We start from the raw sequence: 22,742 nt of genomic DNA on the forward strand, positions 1-22,742 counted from the left end.
ATAATCATCATAAATGAGAAAATTACGTTTTTCTATAAATGTGTTTTTCAATCTATAAACTCAGATTTGATGTTCTCGCGTGCCTGTTGCTCTGCAGCGCATATGTATGTGCTCACTCGTTAAAGCATATATACGCACACAAGCACACCCATATGCGCGCACATACTCCCACGTTCGAAGTGGAAATCGCGTATTACACGGGGGTAGACTAGAAAAGGAAAACCACGTCGAATGTCAGATTTGCCTGACAACAGGAGCTTGCAAAGTATGTTTCCATGGTATCCACGGTATCCATGGAACTCATATACGCACACAGGCAAAGGCACTTTTTAAATCTGAGAAAAAATTAGGGGAGGGTTGCGTGGGGTTAATAATGGCCATTCGCGCGATCCTGATTGGTCAATACTCGCTCGTGCGCGTTGCTCCTCTTTCGCAAACGGTGCAAGCAGGCTCCGTGCGCTGTGCTCTGTGTTCAGTCGAGTTCAATCGTCTGCCGAAGAAGGTAGCCAGCTGGCGAATACTCCCTGAAGAAACGTCAAAAGCGAGCTTCTCTTCGTCATAAGTCGTCATAATGGCCACCATTGTAAGTAATGTTTTTTGTCAGTTTGCTAATTTTTTTACTTTCAGCGGTATATATTTCAGAAATCAGTCGATACTTTTTGTGGTAAAGTGTACATAATTTTGTATTTCCTGATTGGGGGTCACTTTATATGTTTGATTTACTCATCCACAGTGAATAACGCGGTCAAATCAAAATAAGTGGAACATTTGAGACATTGAGAGAAGGTAGAAAATTGTTTGAAATTGTATAGATATTTAGTTTCATACACATAATTTATACAATGTGAAATGAAAGAAAAATACATCAAACATCTCTTATAAAAATGAAATAAAATAATTGACTATGATCTTTTTCTTAATATCAATAGTAAATTTTTTTTTTATAAATTTTTATAATTATATACTATAATTTCTGCTTTTACTCCCTTACTTATAACATTCTGTAAATCCACTGGCTGCCTAGATTTACAAATTCTACACGTGTCTCGATACCTCTGAATCTGCCAATTTAAATTGATATTTCATTTTAACGAATGCGTAACTTAAATTACAAACTTTGCTAAATGCAAATTTCCAAATTCTCCTATTAATATTTGTCTAACGCTAAGTAATTTCAATTCCAACATACACATCTGCATTTTCTATAAAAATTCTCAACAGTCCAATCACCATTCATCCTATGGTTCGTTCTGTAAACAATATACTTCCGTTGTTTCTGTCAAAATTTCCTGATTTAGGCTCGCGCAGGTTTAGTTCGTCGCGAATTGAAATTCTTCGTAGGCAGAAGGGTTGTATTACGCCGTTCGAATGGTCGATGACGGTTTATGGGAAACTAAAATCGCGCGTCTGCACGCTCCTGCAAGTTGTAACAGCTAACGAGTAGGGTGGAAACGTCCCATCCTCTGAAGTTTCCTCTCTGGCGGTCTTTAAGAAGCGCGTCGCCTCCTAGAACGCTGCACTCGTCCTCGGAAACGTTTGTTTCCATGCTCTCTAGCGGCGAGAGGGCAGGGAAAAGAGCCGAGTAATTTCCAGGGAAATTTTTGAAGTTGAAGTAATGCCGGCACAATTTCAACGATAACCTTTTTTCTCTACTCTCTTTCTCTCTCTCTCTCTGTTCTTTTTTCTTCAACCTTTCTTCCTTTTTTATATTTCCTTCTTTTTTTCCTATTTTCTCTGTTCGAGTTGGAGATTTTCAATTGTTAAGAGTAACAGGTTTCGAAAAAACGAAGAACATTCCATCGAAATCGGAATTGTGAAAATTTAACGTGTTAAAAGTTAGCTCGTTAATTTGAAAAAGGATTGCATCGTTAATTTGAGAAAAAACATCGACTTTGTATAAAAAGGCACAAATATTCGTCCAAGAACCTAAAGCATTCGGATCTTCCTTGGATCACTAGTATATGCGTTAAAATTAAAATTTCTTGTGCGACAACTTCGTCAAAGGAATTCTTCAAAGACCCGTCTAACGATCCTTCGTTAACAAAGCGTGTTCGAAAATCTATTATTAATCCATGAAACCCGTAACTCTATACTCTATACTCTTTGCTAGTGAACAGCAGTGAACAGTACTCGTAAAAAATACGACCACTTGACCCTTTTATAATTAGCGCTCGTTGCTCTTTCCTTCTCCTCTCATTTTCTCTTCGGTATCATCGACCCGTTTCATAATATCGAAATTTACCTATCAAAAATTTATTGTTAGTAAAAAGTTTCAATGTGTGCCGTAGAAATCCGCTAAAAAGAATATCTCTGTCACTCTCGATCCTGGTGAAAATAGCTATAGAAATGTCCCAGAAGAGCCTAAGATATTTCTAATTCTTGAGAAAATTATTATTAGTTATTAGTGATAAGAAAAATTGTGTTATTACAGGACTGTAAAAACTTCCGATTTCGGAAGAATTTAACGCGATAGACGAAGAGATTAATGGAAAATTGCCTTCTTTGAAAAGTAGATTAGAAAAATATGTAGGTGATAGAAATAACAGCGGATGATCATTGAAAGAAATTATAGATACACATAATATAATTATAATATAATGCACATAATCAAGAAATCAAAATGGATAAGCATTCGAGTATTTTATTTTAGATATTGTATATATGTATTTACACAGTCTACCTATGATCTTCCCTAACACGTAAATTAACAGCATTGCATGCGCTTTTATGCGGCAAACGAGCCGCTTATTTCCTAGATTGGTTAACCCCGCGAAGCAAGTTATATATAAGAAATATAGCAAGTTCGCGTCTCGATTTATAAAAAGTCTATGAAATTTACTATTTCCTCATTTTTCGTTGTCGCTTGAGCGTAATCGATTCGTTTCATCTTACGGAATTGCATATATGAAAAACTTATTAGCAAGAATTTCGAGTATATTCCTTAGGAACCGGTTACAAGGAATATCTCTTCGTTATCTAGGCGAAAATGACCGCGGAAAAGTCCCAAAGGAGTCTCAGATAGGATAAAGCGTATCGCAATAGAAAGACAGAGGAATTTCTCTGTCGAGTTTGGCCTAATCGACGGGGTAAATTTTAATATTCCGAAATATATCGTCGTGCAAGCGTGAGTAACTCGTAGCTATTGCACACTGCGTCAGAAGATTCTTGCCAGCCACAAGTCTTGATTAAATTTCTTCATTATCTCGTGATTCGTCGGCTATGCGAATGGATGGCGGTTTCAAAGTCGAGCTTTCGTGGCCTTGAAAGTCTGCCCGGCAAATACATAGCTGGTTACGAACTGCAGTTTTCCTTTTTTCTTCTTTTCTTCTTCCTTCTTTTGTTGTGTTGCCTATGGTGATTGTAGCGTCTTTGACGAAGTCCAAAATGTTTAAAAGATCAGAGAAATTCTTGGTTATAAACTCCGATGAATTTACGAATGTCAGAAAACCTACAAAGATGGTCTTATCACGTTTTTGTGATCATTATGCGAAGTAGTTGAAGTAAGCGATTCGAAGATATAAAGCCTTTTGAGAGTTGATAAATGTTTCGTGGGAAACGAATAAGATTGGTTTAGTTATCTATATTAATTTGTCTTTGTTAATATTATTAGTTTGCATATAGTTAATGTTAGTAATACTTTTTAAATGTTCAAGAAATCAATAGAAACGTGCATTTAATTCTGATATGAAATGGAAAGGTAGTTTTAATGTAAAGTCGATTGACAAATTATTATTGAATTTTGAAATTACTCTTCCATAAAAAATGTCACTTAATGTTTCAGAACTCATTTGAAACGTGGAGGTAGATATTGTTGATTTAATATTATTTTAAACCACAGATGATGGAAGCACGTAATAAAGGAAGGGTGAAAAGGTTATAATCTTACAAAATGTGATTGAAAAGTAGGAAAACACGATAAAGGAAATTTTCATAATTCTTTTAGCAAAGAGGAAAAATTCTATGAAGCGATTTTGTGTGACGGAAGAGTTGCAATGCAAAGTATAACTTTATTATTAAGTCATTTTGTATGGAAGAAAGTTTTTTCTGTTTCGAACTTTCAAAATAATACACAGTTTTATTGGATATTATGAAATGCTAGTAACGAAGAATAAACGCATATATAGTTACTTATTTTTAATTCGTATTACCATTTATCATTTTCATTTTTAAATTTATATTATTGCTTACTATCTTCATTTTGTATGAAAAAATGTTTATTTCTTTTTAAATAATTCGCAGTTTTACTAAATATTCTAAGATAACAGTTGAGAAATACAAGAGCACGGTTGCTCATTATTGTCTTTTATCTTCAGTTTTAAATTCGGATACTTATATTTCTTGTATCTTGATTAAAACGTTTACATTTGCAAGTTCGTTGATGCTTCATTTAGAAAAACGAAGGCATTTTGTGCAAACATCTGCAGCTTAGCTTCCGTTTCTTTTCCAAAGTACATATTTTACTTGAGTCGCCTCTTTGTAATTAGCAAATTAATTAACACATTAAGACTTTACTTTTTACATTCTCTATACATTTTTGTGTAAATAAAGGAAGCTGTTGATGCAATGAATTTTTGCGAAAAGTATCATAAGATGTAGTAAGAATGTTACTGAAAAATTAACTTAACTAAAGCTCATCGGATTTAACAATACGTTTATTGATCCACCTCGGTATTTTACATATTATCATTTAATTATGTATATATAATATATATATATATATACACACACTAAATAAATACTGCTGCTAGAAACGTTCTTTAATTTATACAAGCAATTTTTTGATGCACAATTTATTAAACAGCTAAAATAATTTCATTCGAAGAATTTGTTAATTCTCATAAATCTGGAATAACGAAACTAGTTATATGTATATATATGTATGTTTATGTATATATGTATATATGTGTACATACACACACGAAACGTACACGTGTTTGGGCGTTTTTCGAAATTGAACCCCTAGAAACTGTTTAAAAAGAGTTTAAAAAAATAAATATAAATTCAAATACTGTTATATTATAAAGTAAATTTAATAAGATCCAAACTCATGTTCGTGAATCACTGTACATGTCAACTATTGTCAAAGCTAACCCTGACAAATGCAACCACATCACATTCACATTGAGAAAACAGATAACACCAAACATCTTCCTGAACGGCACGCAAATAACACAAACAAGGCAAGTCAAACACCTTGGACTTCACATAGATACACACTTCACATGGGGAGCACGAGGCGGGTATGGGTTCTCAGTGCGTAGCATCATGCCCTGAGAAACCCCGATGTATCTGATGTTCACCTATAGTCGGGTGGCGGCTGGTCGGCGCTGTGGCGCCCGTCAGATCGCTGATCCGGTGCGGAGAACTTCGGAGAAGTTGGTGGGCTCATATCTGTCAAGACCACTCACCTCACCTTCACGTGGGGCTCCCCGTCACCCTGCATCGGTCCCGACCGGGGTAGGGTGCGAAAGAGTGAGTGGCACCAAGACGAGAAGGCACCAACACACGATAAAACATACCCTTGACGATGAAGATAATGATGATACGTCGGAAAATATAAATAATGAAGTTTACGGTGCAGGGGCGGGATACCCCAGTACCGGCGCAGACGTGGGTGGACAAGCGGGCCCCGCTGTGTCGTTAGCTTGTGACCGATGTACCGGTTGTATGTAAATATGAAACCGGAATTTTTATATAGAAAATACAATGATTAGAAATATTTTATTCAAAGTATTGCCCATCGCTAGCTATATATTTTCCCCATCTGTTTGGCAATTGCTGGATGCCACGCCAAAAAAACTGTCTCTCTTTTGAGGCAAACCAGTCATCGAGCCATTTTCGTACATTTTCGTAAGAAGCGAAGTGCTGGTCAGAAAGTGCGTGTCCCATCGATACAAATAAATAGTAATCGAACGGAGCCAAGTCTGGTGAGTAAGCCGCGTGTGAAAGTATTTCCCAACTGAACGCTTCGATCGTTTCCTTGACCGGTTTTGCTGTATGCGATGGTGCATTATCATGGAGCAAAATTACTTTGTGTTGCCTTTTTTCATATTGTGGTCGTTTTTCACGCTAAGCTTGATTCAAATCGATCGTCTATTGTCGGTAGCGCTCAGTATTAACGGTTTCGCCAGGTTTTAACATCTCATAATAGATCACATCCTTCTGATCCCACCAAACACAGAGCATCGTTTTCCGTCCATAGCGATTTGTTCTTGTTGTCGATGTCGGTGGTTCGCCTGGAGCTACCCATGATCTTTTACGCTCATGACTTATGGCTCGTTAACCATACGCCATAAAACAAATAGATGATGAAGATGATGATGAAGATAATGATGATATGTCGGAAAATATAAATAATGAAGTTTACGGTGCAGGGGCGGGATATCCCAGTACCGGCGCAGACGTGGGTGGACAAGCGGGCCCCGCTGTGTCGTTAGCTTGTGACCGTGGCCGGATGGGGGTGGACCACCAGGCCCCCATTCATGTTATCACGACTGGTGAGGAGGAAAAAGGAGACATTGAAAAGAAAGAGGCTCCGATAGCCGATATTGAACATATAGAGTTCAAGCCATAATAGTTCGACGGTGAGGCGAGCGACCGAGCTGCTTGTTGCCCTTGAGAGTGGAGGAGAACAAGAACTACCAAGATCCCACTGGTGGTCAAGACTGTGCAACATGTCTGCTAATAGGCGCTACTTCCTTTTGTTGATGCTCGAAAGCTTTATTGGTAAGTCTATTTTTGACACATTTATGGATAATCATTTGAAAAATTATTTCATATTTCATATATGATCAGGTTGAAGTACACAGGCTCAAAAAAATATTCGCACACCTATAGACACGTTTAAGAATATATGTGTGTTACTGTACTTATATGTGCTATACGAAACATTTTGGATTTTTAATTAGTATTGGCTATAAATGGCAAACTCGCTTATCATGATTATATTTGTAAAATTTGAAACAAATCTAGGATATATATGTATGACAATTAAATGATATTTTTTAACACGTTGCCAAGGTCATCACCTCGGGTTAGTTTTGTAAAGGTTTCATACAGTTGCGGGTCACAGTTTATTAAAAAATTATTATCGAAAAAAGTTTGTTTGAAATTTATTTTATATTTTGATATTGTAGCATCAATAAGTAAAAGGATAGACGAAGGAGCGATTTCCACCTCAAAAAATGTCTGATCTGACCTGACCTGACCTAAATCTAATTTAAATTAATTCGAAATGAGTTTCTTAGATCTGGGAATATATATATATATGGCAATTAAATGATATTTTTTAATATGTTGCCGAAGTCATCCCCTCGGGTAGTTTTGTAAAGGTTTCATACAGTTGCGGGTCACAGATTATTAAAAAGTTATTATCAAAAAAAGTTTGTTTGAAATTTATTTTATATTTTGATATTGTAGCATCAATAAGTAAAAGGATAGGCGAAGGAGCGATTTCCACCTTAAAAAATGTCTGATCTGACCTGACCTAAATCTAATTTAATTTATTTCGAAATTAGTTTAAGTTGGATCTGGGTTAAATGTAGATTACTTGGGTTACCTGGGAAAAAAGGTCTCGGTTATTCACGCTCTATTAAATATAAATGGTATGCGAAAAGTACGTTCTTTTGTGTAAACTTTTTTTGATAATAACCTTTTAATAATTAGCGATCCCCACCTTAACAGCATATGAAAACGTTATCGACATCGCAAGTCGCTTCCTGTTTCTGAATACCCAAGTTATATTTCACAAAGACCAGAAAAGTATTTAAGCGTTCAATAACATTATCCATTATATTAATAAGCGTCAATATTCAGCGGCACCATATTTAATGCTTACTTATTATATGCTTAAGATAGTTTCATGTTGTATACTAAGTTTTTACTAAATGCATGTTCACGATAAATATCTTGTAACTCCTATGTACATTTCTAGATTGGTTTCAAATTTATTCGATATAATACTGATAGTGGCATCTTGTAATGTTAATGACTTTCAACATACAATATGAACATAAAAGTTCTTTGCAATAAGTGTTGAAATACTTTCGTGAAAGCGTATAATTATTCTGGATAAAGTACTAATGTACTATTATAAACGTAGTTTTACTTTTAGAGATTTATCGGTATATCAATGTTTATTTGAAGAGTATGATAAATTTGCAGAAGTGATTGATATCAGAAAGTAACTTCTGGAATTATTGAACTCTGTGATAACAAAATAGATTGGAACGCGCTATAGAAAAATTTGTTCAATGGTATGATTATTACTCGAAACAATAATCTGAAAGCTGTTCTATAACAATCTATAAAATCTTCAAGGTACAGGAAATACGTTTTTAAATCCTATATTGTAGAAAGGAACAGAAGTAAAACTCGTTGTGGTATATACAACTAATTATATTGAATTATATACAAGCATTTTTTTATGGGGTGGTTTGGGGAACGGAGAGTGGTAACTTGAAAATCATGAATTTTTCGAAAATTTGTTTACATAGTTAAGTGAATACGATAAAACGATGCAATTTTCGTTCACATTTTTTCCTACATATCTTTCACCGTTTTTTAAATATTTCGCTTCAGATAGAAAATTCTGAATTTTTCTTCAAGGAGCGATTTCACCCCTTAAGATCGAATTATGGCAGCAACGAAAAATATTACGGATGGCTTACTTGTACGTAAAATTTCACAATCTTTGAAATTTTCGAGCTGCCCGAGTTATACTTGTGAGAGTAAAAGTCCTTTATATTCCTTAGGGGAGCGAATAAAATTTGACACTACTTAAAAATTTGCTGCCTTGACGAATATTAAAGCGTATGATACCTTGTTCGAAAGTTTCTGCTCAAGAAATATAACGGTGGTGGTACGAAATGCAGCAAACTCATAATTTTCGAGTTATTAAGAAAAATATATTACTGCTATTACGTTTCACTCTACTTATACATACGAGTATACGTGGAAATGTGTACACAATCACTGCAGCCGCGATACTCGCTTCGCTCGCTGTTCCACGGTCTATTTACGGTCGATGCAAAGGGCGTCGCGACATTGTCCACGGGGTGACGGTGTACGATTCGACAGGTATACGTATGCGTATGTTTTTAATCGTGCAATAAACACGAGCATGCGACGACCGTGACACTGCAATTGAACAAGCGATGTCGCAATGATCGTATGCCCTTTGCCAAATTGTAAAACGATCGTACTGGCGTGTAATGGCCAAAAAAGAAGCGGAATGGAGCAGATTCTTTCAACACGGAATTGTTTATCGAAGAGGTTGGAAATTATCCGAAAATTCACCGTGAAAACGTTATACCATGACAACCCAACATTCCATGCCATGACAAAAGTAAAGAAAATTTGACTCGGTTACAAGTACGAAGAAACTTACATTCGAATTTGAAGCGGAGAAAATTTGCGCTAGTAAGCCTTTTTCTTCTTAAAAAGTATATTTTGCAAGCAAATGCTAAAATTGACGATCGTTTTAATATTATTCAGCATTTTTCAATATTTTAACATTTTTATAAAAAACATAATTCTCTACGATAGATACGAATCCAAGCATATGTACATTTTTTTGTTTTATACAAAATAAGTATCGTTATGTTGATGTAATTCTTCGTCAACATTACGCTGAATGTGTTCGTTCTGTCAGCACACTTTTCCATTATCACTAACAAAATAGTCCGCGAGGTTGTTTCTTATTTGTTTTATGGTTAAACCTGTTTGTCTTGATTCTCAGTACAAGTTTTATTATGCAATCCCTTTATAATTAAATCTTCTTAGTGATACTCATCTCTACTTCGTACTTCGCATTATGTAGAATGCAACAACGCTTTATAACATCTACAGTAAAAGATAATTTTATATTCAGCGGCTTTCGGAAAACTTTCCATTTATTCGATAAAATGCATGTTCCAACAAAATAAAAGGCTCGAGTTAGTCGGTAATTAAAAATACTTTCTTTATGTTAACGTATTCTCGCTGTATTCCGTTTCATTACGTGGCTAATTTTTGGGAATATTCGGAACACTTGTAATTTTTTTTACAAAATTCAATTCTTTCAAAAATGTAACTGTTAGATTATTTTCTGGCAGCTCTTACATCTATGTAATATTATTGTAATATTAATTTTAATTTATAGAATAATTACATAAAATTATATTATATATAATTTGAAATATAATGATCCATTATTCCGAGCGGTACTACAGAAAAATATTATTTATAATTGTAATGCAACGTAGTGGACGTTTCTGGTTTTATTATTCTCACGTGCTTGTGATCTATGACTCCTACACAATTTGGAAAATTGGAAACATTTTAGAAATCCTCATATATTATTTCTTATATTATTTTTTATATTATTTTATGTTATTACAGATATTTCTAACTATTTCTCTTTGGAAGATACAGGAAAAAATTCTTTTTTTAAGGTAGAACCAAATAGCCTTACAAACTTTTCTTGCAATTGTGGTATTTCCAATTCTATAACTGTACCATAGATCTATTGAGCTATATACGTTACTTAAGTATTTGTAAGAAAATAAACATTTTAAAAAGTTGGTTAATAAGTGGGGAAATATTAAGGACATAGTAGAAAGTTGAGATTTGGATAGGCAGCCGATATGGGGAAAAAAAAATATATGTGTGTGTGTGGGGGGAGGAATAATTGTCATTTTGATTAAGAAGAAAAGATACAATAAATTCAGAAAATAGTATGCAATACGATCTTGCATATAACAAGACAACAACAATTCAAACACGCAGGGCGCACATATTTCAAATACACGAAACATTTCAGTCACCACTGAACTACCTAGGAAACGCCACCCTAGACAAACAATAGAAGATTCGTTATTGAATTTCATAAATACACCTGCTCAACCTACTACGATAGGTGAAAATAAATTTTGTTAAATAATAAATATTTTGATAAAAAATATCATACACAGTATGATACTACGCATCATGCGCTCATCATTTACAACATTCAGTGTCAGAATTGATATCTCACTCGTAGTACATTTCTCAATAAACATACTTTGATCGTAATAATACATCATCGCCTATTACGAGAGAAAATTCCATTCCATACAATTTATATAACAATACAACAGATTTATATGATTTTTAATATTGTATGTATCTAATAATGTAACATGTACATAACATTTATTTTCATTTTGCCATTTATAATTTCACTGCTTATATCAATATCAATTGATTATTATCGCTTTGCTATTAAAAAATTGTTATTATAATTATATTGGCTTTATATTAATACTACTTTAGATTTTCGTTTTCCCTGAGTACTTGTGTTGTCATTTATTTAATTATTTAATATTAAGTTTCCTGTCTTTCTGCTCTTTCTTCTTTCTTCTTTCTTCTTTCTTTCGATCCTAAGCATCTATCTACCTATCTCTTTTCCAGATGCAACAAATATCCCACATGTGTCCTCAAACTGATACCTGTAACATAATTTTCAATCAACTTTCCATAACTACCATCTATCCCGAAGCTTCGATGAAGCATCGATGCATCATAAACCAATTCCATTCCAACCCTTTAACTCAACCGGAAGTGTCGTTATAGGCTAAATTCGGATTTTCCGTCTTTTTCCTATTTTTTCTATTTGATGGTAGGCAAAAATTCTAAAAAAAATCGTAGGACATTGTAAACAAGTGATTTAGGTTAGAGAAATTTTTGTTAGATTTTTTCGTTACAAATCCCAAGTATAAAAATTGAAAAACGCTAAAAGGTGCTGAAAAATATGGAGTTAATATTGAAGTTTCAGAGCGTTTACTTTGTTGTATTTACGATATCAACATATTGGCATAACTATTATTCTCAACCTTTTTCAAACTTGTTGGTAAGATGCACCGTAGTTGAACAAAATTGAGACAGAGTGATGAAAATAGGTTTGTAACGTTTGCTTCCGGTAAATTATCGAATGGTGCGTTGCTTGATAAAATCGGTTTTTATTCTGGACGTCTTATCCTGCTATATCCTACATGATAAATAAATCCATCGAATCCATTGAATCGCTTGAGGAATTTATAATCGAACCATAACCAGAAAGTCTTAAGTTCTCGCACGTGTTCGCAGAAGATTTGAAAAGGTGAAACAACCTGTGTCTCATATGCGAGAATTTTAGCTCGACAAACATTTTGCTACGTCTCGATACACTCTACAAGGTACATATAACACAAACAGAGAGAGCGTTTTAAAGCGTTCGTTTTGTTTTATTTGAAAGCTTCTTTGTCCGGAAGAAACGTCTCTGTCGAAAGTATTGTTCGAATTGACTTTGTCGACTCGTCGAATGGGACACACACACAGAGCCATAGGAGATGTTTGAAACATGAAAGGAACGAAATTTCCGTATGCTGACCGGCCTGTGTCTATCTGTTATCATATTCGAGGCACGTGCTATTTGAAGCAATAGAAGCACGCGTGCGAGCGTGTATCTACGAATATTCGTGCGTGATTATTAATACGTCGTCAGGATGCACGAGATAAGGAATGAATAAATATTAGGAGAGACAATCGAGACTGCCAAACTATTAACTGCATCGCGTTAATTGGCACGTGTTCATTGATTCCATGTGGCGGCTGCTCGATCTTCTTATTGTTCCGTATTGTCAATTAATTGCACGATGAACGTGCAGCAAATTGTTTCAACAAGTGTTAAACGACTTGAGCGCACATTTTGAGTTTAGTTTTTAGAAATTGACGAATCTAGAAAAAAACTACATACCACACGATCTCGTAAGTTTACACTGGTTCGAAAAAGTATTCGAACATTTATGGAGACTTTTAATGAATATATCGTGTGTGACACGGAACATTTTGAAATTTAATTAGCACTACAATCCAACTATCATGGTTACGTCTGATAAAGTTTGAAACAAATCTAAAAATGTACGTAGGAACTGCAAGATGCTATTTGGTGCAGGTACATATTTCGTAAAGATGGAAAAGTAAATTTAAACACTGAATTATCCGTTTATATTAAATGCTCTTTATATTAAACGTTTATTATAAAATACTCGCCATGGCTGTGTACTAATTTACTGCGTGTATTATACACATTTCTAGATTGATTTAAATTTTTGCCAATATAAACATGATAATCCTGTCTCAATGTCAATAAAGTTTCAAAATATCATATACGTATTTATATTTAACACGCATAGTATATACATAAATGGCCATTGCCCAGCGGAGCAAATTTTGGCAAATTCGATACTGAAATCGTAGTTATTTGAAATAGTAATTGAATTCATATCGATACAATATCGTTACATTTTTTTTACGAGATTTTTAATTACATCTTATTCAACCATTGTCATTGATTTTCCAATTTTGATATTTTATATCGATAATCAGACATGCCATGAATCATTATTTGGCTGGTTGCGATTTCATTTCACAGTCCTAATTTGATCAATACTACGTTCCTCTCGAAATTGAGCAATCTTTCTTACGAGGAAGCATAACAAATCGACGCGACGTTCACGAGATGAAACTTGGGAAAAGTTTCCACGTCATGTTGGTGATCTCGTTTCGCTGGAAATCTCGGCCGACATGGTCGCACTTTTGCGTGTTCGCCAGGAAACACATTGACTTGCTGGCTTTCAAGTTGAAAAGTTTCGCATTTCGACAAGAAAGGAGGACGAATACGTACGAAATTTTTGCCTCTGTCTAAACCGCCCTCTTTCGTTTCCGTTTGCCGTATTTCTTTCTTCTTTTGCATGGAACGAAGAAGAAATTAGGCTGGCTGTATTGCATTTTAATGGCGGAGTCCGTATTGTATATTTTGCTATACAACACAAGAATATTCAGATATTTGCAGACATATTTTATGAATGTATTATTCGTGTTATAGGAATCATTTTGAAATCTCGTTAGCACTGTGATGAGTAGATGGCGGATGTTTATGCATCGTAAATGTGTAAGAAATATACAACAACTATGCATATAGAATATGCAAATTTGCACGAGCACTATGCAAAGTATGTTAGCAATATGTTTGATATATATATATACATATTGTTAACATAAGTGTGTGTATATATATATATATATATATATATATATATATATATATATATATATATATATATATACTTACTTACTTACTTACTTACTTACTTACTTACTTACTTACAATACCTTACAATTTACCCACGCGTTTCTTTAATTCCACATACATCGAATAACCTTAACAGTTAATATGGACGATCTTTTGATTCTATTTTGCGCTAAAGTTTTTTTTTTAAACCATTAAGAGCCTTTCTTTGTTAAAACTAGAACAAGATTGAAATATAAAAAAGATGTACTAAAACAGGCAATCTATGAATTCGATGTAAAACTACAAGCGATATTGTTGAGTCATATTCTTTTTAAATTTTCAAACCGTCCTCTTTTCGTTTTCTAATCATTGTTTCGTCGATCTAATAAAAAAAGTAGCACAGGAACAGGTAAAGCAGATTCGATATAATTTAAAACCGAAAAATATCCCGAACTGGCTTCGATTACTCCATTTTCACGCATTCGCGTGTATATTTCAAACGTTTCCAGCCATTGACTTCTGTGTGTGTGTGTGTGACGACCCAAAAACCATTCTTCCATATCGAATGTATCGCAGTTCTATTTCAAATCTTCCTCTAACAAATCCAGCCACATAACTTTCACGCTACGAAAACAAACATGCCCACAGGTGACGATAAACAATATACCTATCCCAGATAAAGAGTCAGTCGGATATCCGGGCATGATTCTGGACAGAAGATTGACATGGAAACAAAATATCTTAGTACTTATGTGTTTTGTTAGAGTTGACACGCGTGTCTGTCGCTTCAAAGTGCAGACTGTACTCTTTTTTCGTGGAATAGAATCTCAATGGTACTGCTGGGAAATTTATTATTTATTTGGGTGACTTATTTATTTATTTATTAATTATTTATTTGGGTGACTAGGTTTTCTTCAATATCTGCTTCATAACAGTTCGTCGATTTTAGTTATAGTATTATTATAGCTTTACCATTGTAGCTATTATGAAAAAAGCCGAACAGTTTTTATCATTTCTTTTATTCGTGACAGATAATGATGGTAATATTAATGGATAGATAATAAATTTTAGTAAAATGTTAGTAGCTAAACGCGCACCATTGTCACAAGTTATTTAGTCATTAAAGACTGTAATTGCTTTATCCCATTAGGATTTTAGATTTACGTAGTTATATAGGTATACATAAATATACATATACTACTCGCAAAATTAGCATATTATGATTCAAATAATATATATACACAAATATTACATACAGCTAAAATTAAAGAATTTGCGTATTGTATTTAGACATATTTATTTATTTATTAGATTATTATTTAGATACATATTATGATATTTATGATATTTATATGTGTATTCTAATATTAAATTAATACATATATACATAATACATACAAGAAACCCAAGGAACCACCATAAACCGAATATTTTCAGCTTAACTTCTATTCACATAAGTATTTTCGGTTTATGGATGGTCCTTTGAACGGTCCTTGCTAATTACGGAGAAAGCAGCTGTGCCCCGCGAAACAGCTGATTTTTCCCAAGAACAAGGACACCCATGAGCCATATCTGCAGGAGCCTTTCTCCTCGTATTTCGTTTATTAACATTGGCTATAACCAATGGGCATCGCGGATCGTTACCCTCACTTCACAGTCAAGTCACACTGCTCTTACACTCCTCGGACAGTCAAATACTTTGCTCTAACATACCTCGTACTGTTCTTCTACACATCGGCCAGTCACGTCTACTATTCTAACACGGTCTCGGCATTCAACGCGCTAACGCTATCCACCCTCGGGTCAAACATTGTACTGTCCGACGACCTCCAAGATTTTCTCTATACGGTCTACGGGTTGTAATCTGGTGTAAATATACTTCTGTTATATAACTGTAGACTACAGTTATTCAACCACAAACAGCCCTATTATCCTAACAGAAATAAGGGGATCGGCCTGCTCGCGGTGTCGATTCGTATAATCGTAACGGGGATTTACGACTGCCGTTGACGCGCCTCAACGCGATCGCGTCTCCCCGCGACTGCACGAAAATACACAACCTTTAACTGCGCGTAAATGTTGTGGAAGTCAATTTCCAATTCATTCAAGGTACTTTCTCAGTGAATATTCAGTTTCGTTATTACAGGTTTGTAAGAATCGCCAATTTTAAGATGAAGAATTTCTTATAATACAGCTGTTATAATTTTCTTCATTTACAGCTTTTTTGTGTTAAAGACCTGACTGAGTGATGTAGATAAAGCGTTAAAGTCTTCCTATATACTAGGTTTGTTTCTAGCAACTTTCATGTTCTTCTTTCCACTTTGAACTTCTGTAACAGGATCATACGAAAATAGCGATTATCTATGATGACCAATAATGAACTTTCGATGTGTTCCTTATAAATCTCTCTAACGTTCAATGTATGTCATTTATAAGAAATTTCTTCATCCATAATACTGTTGATATTTAACGATATGAGAAAATTTCATAATTAGTAATATTGCTTGCTAAATTGAAGTTTTAGAGAAACAACATTTCGTATGCATTATCTTGATATCTGCAATAATTGTCAAGTGTCCGAATATTTATGCAAAAGTTTGGAAATAACACTGATATAGTATATAGTATATCGTACTCTGAGACATTGTCAAAATGCGACATTGTTTCATATCGTAAAATTCAAAGGATTGAATGGACGCGTGAAAAATTTCGAACCATGCATAAAAGTCACGATTCGTAAATATTCGCAACGCGTCTCGTAAATATTCCATGGAAATTTCGTCGAGCCACCTATATACGAGTAACAATGTCTCTCTTGAGATAGGAATCGGTATCCAATTAATAGGCGCGTTATCGAGCGATACCTGCGAGAATAGATGGAAAGTCGTCGTTGGATCGCGAATTTCTCCGGTGATATTAATCACCTCGCATCGTTCGTCTGACTCTGCACCCTCTTTTGCCATGCTACTGTTTTTTTTTTCTGTTCTTTGTGTCGTTTCTTCCGACGAGGCCTCTCTCAAGTTTCGAACGTCACATGTACAGTACAGTACACATTTTTATCCATCTATAAGAAATGTAAAGCTGCAAAAGTTATTATATATAAAATATCGAAAATATTTGAAAAATTCCTAGCGCTTTTGACATTTCCACATGTTACATAATAAGTAAATTTATGTTCTACAGCTTGATGTACCGGTTGTATGTAAATATGAAACCGGAATTTTTATATAGAAAATACAATGATTAGAAATATTTTATTCAAAGTATTGCCCATCGCTAGCTATACATTTTCCCCATCTGTCTGGCAATTGCTGGATGCCACGCCAAAAAAACTGTCTCTCTTTTGAGGCAAACCAGTCATCGAGCCATTTTCGTACATTTTCGTAAGAAGCGAAGTGCTGGTCAGAAAGTGCGTGTCCCATCGATACAAATAAATAGTAATCGAACGGAGCCAAGTCTGGTGAGTAAGCCGCGTGCGAAAGTATTTCCCAACTGAACGCTTCGATCGTTTCCTTGACCGGTTTTGCTGTATGCGATGGTGCATTATCATGGAGCAAAATTACTTTGTGTTGCCTTTTTTCATATTCTGGTCGTTTTTCACGCAAAGCTTCGATTCAAATCGATCGTTTGTTGTCGGTAGCGCTCAGTATTAACGGTTTCGCCAGGTTTTAACAGCTCATAATAGATCACATCCTTCTGATCCCACCAAACACAGAGCATCGTTTTCCGTCCATAGCGATTTGTTCTTGTAGCCGATGTCGGTGGTTCGCCTGGAGCTACCCATGATCTTTTACGCTCAGAATTCTCAAAACATATCCACTTTTCATCGCCAGTCGCAATTCCGGTTTTATACTTACACACCTGATATTTATTATATTCTATATATTACATATATTTATCAGATCTAAAGAAAATTATCTAATAAAAAAATTACGTAATTTTGCAAAATACTGTTTGACAAACAGTTTTTTTAATTAGACGTCAAAAATGTGTCAATTACAGATATCTTTCTGTAGCAATATTTCTGGGTAATAGAAACAGTGTGATTTCCAGCAAGGAAAAAAGATATTATTTCCATGAAAAGTAGACGAAGGTATTCATTGAGAATTTACCCCATTTTATTCATATGACATTTGACATTTCTAAAATAGTTTTTACATCACACACAAAAAAAAAAAAGAAGAAAAAAAATCGCAAAGCTACCCAGAAAAATAACAAAATATTATCGAATGTGCCGCTTAATGATACGCTAATTCTATAATGAAAGCACAATACCTTTAAAAGTTTCTTAAATTTCGTTATAAACTTTCAAAACTGCCTAATAAAATACTTCTTATGATATTTAATACGTGAAACAGTTCTCTGCCTACGTTTCGTTTTCTTAATTATATTCATAAAAATATGAATTTGTATAAATATCAACAGCCTGTACATGATCATTTCCGTTTTTTTTTTCTATATGGTTTTCTTTGATGTTTACTCGAATTTTCTCTCTCCTCTTTCTCTTTCTACCTTTTTTAGAAGCGTTCTTTTACTCGTCGATGTCATATCAAGCCTTGACATTGTTAATTAATGTAAGACCTAGGGGACGACTTCCAATGAACTTCGAGTGGCAATGCCGCCGTCGCGACGGATTCACGTTTCTTCGTTAGGTACGAACCGTGTATAGTAATTAATGACATGTTCCGCCGACTCATCGCGTTCTTTTTATTCGTTCTTTCTGCGATCTTTTTCTACCGTCGAGTGTACATAGAAGGTATGAGCCGTTTCGTTAAGCTCTGTATGTGCATTCGTTTCCATAGATTTTCAAATGTTTTATGCTTTTTCAAATTCAAAAGTGTCGTGGAAATTAAGGGAAATCCTCCAATGCTATTTGGAAATATTGATTTTCTCATTTAATTTATGCGTTTTTCTATCTTAATGAGAAAAGTTGGTGATATCTTCAAACCTTTATATCTCTATCTTCAAATAAGGTTAATATAATATAAGGTCAATAATAAGGTTTAAGGTTAAGGACGTTGCGTACGCTTAACTTCAAATTTTAAATCGAAATCTAATAAATATTTAACAGAATTTTTTCTCACTATATTTTGAACAATATTACACATTTCTGAAATCAATTATATCATATAGAAGGACGTAGCAATATCAAAGTTTAAATTACTATAATCCTACTAAGATATCTCGTTACTGTAACTTCTTCAACATCCCCGTAAACTAGCTGAAAATGAAAAAGATATATCTGCCTGTAACAACGTATATTCGTATTAACTACCTTATCCAACTGTCGTAAACTAAACGTATGAATTTTCTCTTTCCGTTCCAGATCGTAGACCATTGTCCTGATCTACGCATGATCCGTGTAAGCGGATATAAATATCGGCGGGAGAACAACAACGAGGTCCACCGACCTCCGGTCCTCGAAATATTTTATTCTCCGCTGCCCGAAGGAAGCGAGATTGTATTGGATTTTGAACAAATAGCAACCGGTGGAGTAGTGGCCGCTCCGGCCACAATTAGGACGCATAACAGAAGGGGTAAGGTCCTTCGGCTTTACATTTTTCTCTTATCTTATTTTCAAACAACTTATAGGTAGGCCAAATATGAAATACTGTGTCCGGACGGACACGATTTTCTGATTACAGGTGTGCAATACAGTATTAGTACTAAATGCTTTAGATGTAGATGTTATACATACATGTTTTGCGTGTTAAAATAAAATATAATAAAATGTCGTATAAGTGTTGTAACCGTAGGATTTGATGTTTATTACTGTAAATTACTGTATAGTTATGCAAAATAAAAGAAACTCCTACGGTATGTCGATTTTCTTTCGATTTTCCCTTTATCCTTATATTATCTATATTATATATGTGTAATATACGTCATGGTTCTAAAGCAACAGAACCTTCACAGTAAAAATCAAGGACGCACACTCCGAAGCCAAAGACATCAAAGCAGGTGTTCCACAAGGAAGCGTCCTAGGACCCATACTATACACACTATACACGGCCACCATTCCAACAACTACCAATAGCAAAATACTGACATTCGCGGACGACACAGCCGCGCTAGTCAGGCACACTAACCCTGTAACAGCAGCCACAATACTACAAGAGCACATCACAAAAATAGAAAAGTGGCTACAAGACAAACAAATCAAAGCTAACCCTAACAAATGCAACCACATCACATTCACATTGAGAAAACAGATAACACCAAACATCTTCCTGAACGGCACGCAAATAACACAAACAAGGCAAGTCAAACACCTTGGACTTCACATAGATACACACTTCACATGGGGAGCACGAGGCGGGTATGGGTTCTCAGTGCGTAGCATCATGCCCTGAGAAACCCCGATGTATCTGATGTTCACCTATAGTCGGGTGGCGGCTGGTCGGCGCTGTGGCGCCCGTCAGATCGCTGATCCGGTGCGGAGAACTTCGGAGAAGTTGGTGGGCTCATATCTGTCAAGACCACTCACCTCACCTTCACGTGGGGCTCCCCGTCACCCTGCATCGGTCCCGACCGGGGTAGGGTGCGAAAGAGTGAGTGGCACCAAGACGAGAAGGCACCAACACACGATAAAACATACCCTTGACGATGAAGATAATGATGATACGTCGGAAAATATAAATAATGAAGTTTACGGTGCAGGGGCGGGATACCCCAGTACCGGCGCAGACGTGGGTGGACAAGCGGGCCCCGCTGTGTCGTTAGCTTGTGACCGTGGCCGGATGGGGGTGGACCACCAGGCCCCCACTAAATTGATTTCACTATCTCGTTCTTTACTGTTTTATACTGAAAGTATATTTCAATAAAATACTACGCCATGACATAAGTGACCCTTGGTAGAAATCGAACGTTCCTCTTACCGCAACTTCGATACTGTTGAATAAATATCAACAAAGTTGTTGCTTGCTTAATTTACAGATCATTGGCATTCAACGGAGTGTTTTAACCGGATCAGCGACAGCAGCTATTGACCTTTACCTGATCGCATAATACAAAGAGTCAAGCTTCGAAGCAAAGCTAATCGAAAAAAGCGACGATTCCACCTAAAACATATATAAATAAATAATATATATATAATAAATAATAATAATAATAAATATATATGTAATAAATATATAATAAATAACAATAATAATAAATATATATATATATATATATATAAATATATAAAATAAAACTAACAATATTAATATAGAACGTTGCATAGTAAAGAAACTTCAAGGAAGAGGCAATATGATGTTTCCAATGAAGGATTTAAGAGACGTGGAAGATGATGATTCGACGTTTACCTGTCGAGATAATATTAGTGATTTGTCGAACTCGCAGGAGATATTCGTATCGAGTTCAAGCCATAATAGTTCGACGGTGAGGCGAGCGACCGAGCTGCTTGTTGCCCTTGAGAGTGGAGGAGAACAAGAACTACCAAGATCCCACTGGTGGTCAAGACTGTGCAACATGTCTGCTAATAGGCGCTACTTCCTTTGGTTGATGCTCGAAAGCTTTATTGGTAAGTCTATTTTTGACACATTTATGGATAATCATTTGAAAAATTATTTCATATTTCATATATGATCAGGTTGAAGTACACAGGCTCAAAAAAATATTCGCACACCTATAGACACGTTTAAGAATATATGTGTGTTACTGTACTTATATGTGCTATACGAAACATTTTGGATTTTTAATTAGTATTGGCTATAAATGGCAAACTCGCTTATCATGATTATATTTGTAAAATTTGAAACAAATCTAGGATATATATGTATGACAATTAAATGATATTTTTTAACACGTTGCCAAGGTCATCACCTCGGGTTAGTTTTGTAAAGGTTTCATACAGTTGCGGGTCACAGTTTATTAAAAAATTATTATCGAAAAAAGTTTGTTTGAAATTTATTTTATATTTTGATATTGTAGCATCAATAAGTAAAAGGATAGACGAAGGAGCGATTTCCACCTCAAAAAATGTCTGATCTGACCTGACCTGACCTAAATCTAATTTAAATTAATTCGAAATGAGTTTCTTAGATCTGGGAATATATATATATATGGCAATTAAATGATATTTTTTAATATGTTGCCGAAGTCATCCCCTCGGGTAGTTTTGTAAAGGTTTCATACAGTTGCGGGTCACAGATTATTAAAAAGTTATTATCAAAAAAAGTTTGTTTGAAATTTATTTTATATTTTGATATTGTAGCATCAATAAGTAAAAGGATAGGCGAAGGAGCGATTTCCACCTTAAAAAATGTCTGATCTGACCTGACCTAAATCTAATTTAATTTATTTCGAAATTAGTTTAAGTTGGATCTGGGTTAAATGTAGATTACTTGGGTTACCTGGGAAAAAAGGTCTCGGTTATTCACGCTCTATTAAATATAAATGGTATGCGAAAAGTACGTTCTTTTGTGTAAACTTTTTTTGATAATAACCTTTTAATAATTAGCGATCCCCACCTTAACAGCATATGAAAACGTTATCGACATCGCAAGTCGCTTCCTGTTTCTGAATACCCAAGTTATATTTCACAAAGACCAGAAAAGTATTTAAGCGTTCAATAACATTATCCATTATATTAATAAGCGTCAATATTCAGCGGCACCATATTTAATGCTTACTTATTATATGCTTAAGATAGTTTCATGTTGTATAC

The 22,742-nt window shown here is 34.9% G+C and overlaps 1 long non-coding RNA gene across 1 annotated transcript; it reads left to right on the forward strand.

Moving 5' to 3' along the window:
- The first annotated feature begins 5,238 nt into the window (after positions 1-5,238).
- On the forward strand, positions 5,239-19,854 carry LOC132911194 (uncharacterized). Its single transcript, XR_009658939.1, has 3 exons — positions 5,239-6,726; positions 19,398-19,608; positions 19,717-19,854. It is a non-coding gene; the product is annotated as an uncharacterized LOC132911194 (long non-coding RNA).
- The last annotated feature ends 2,888 nt before the right edge of the window (positions 19,855-22,742 follow it).

This window comes from Bombus pascuorum, chromosome 10 (genome assembly GCF_905332965.1).
Source record: "Bombus pascuorum chromosome 10, iyBomPasc1.1, whole genome shotgun sequence".
In the NCBI taxonomy this organism is placed as follows: domain Eukaryota; kingdom Metazoa; phylum Arthropoda; class Insecta; order Hymenoptera; family Apidae; genus Bombus; species Bombus pascuorum.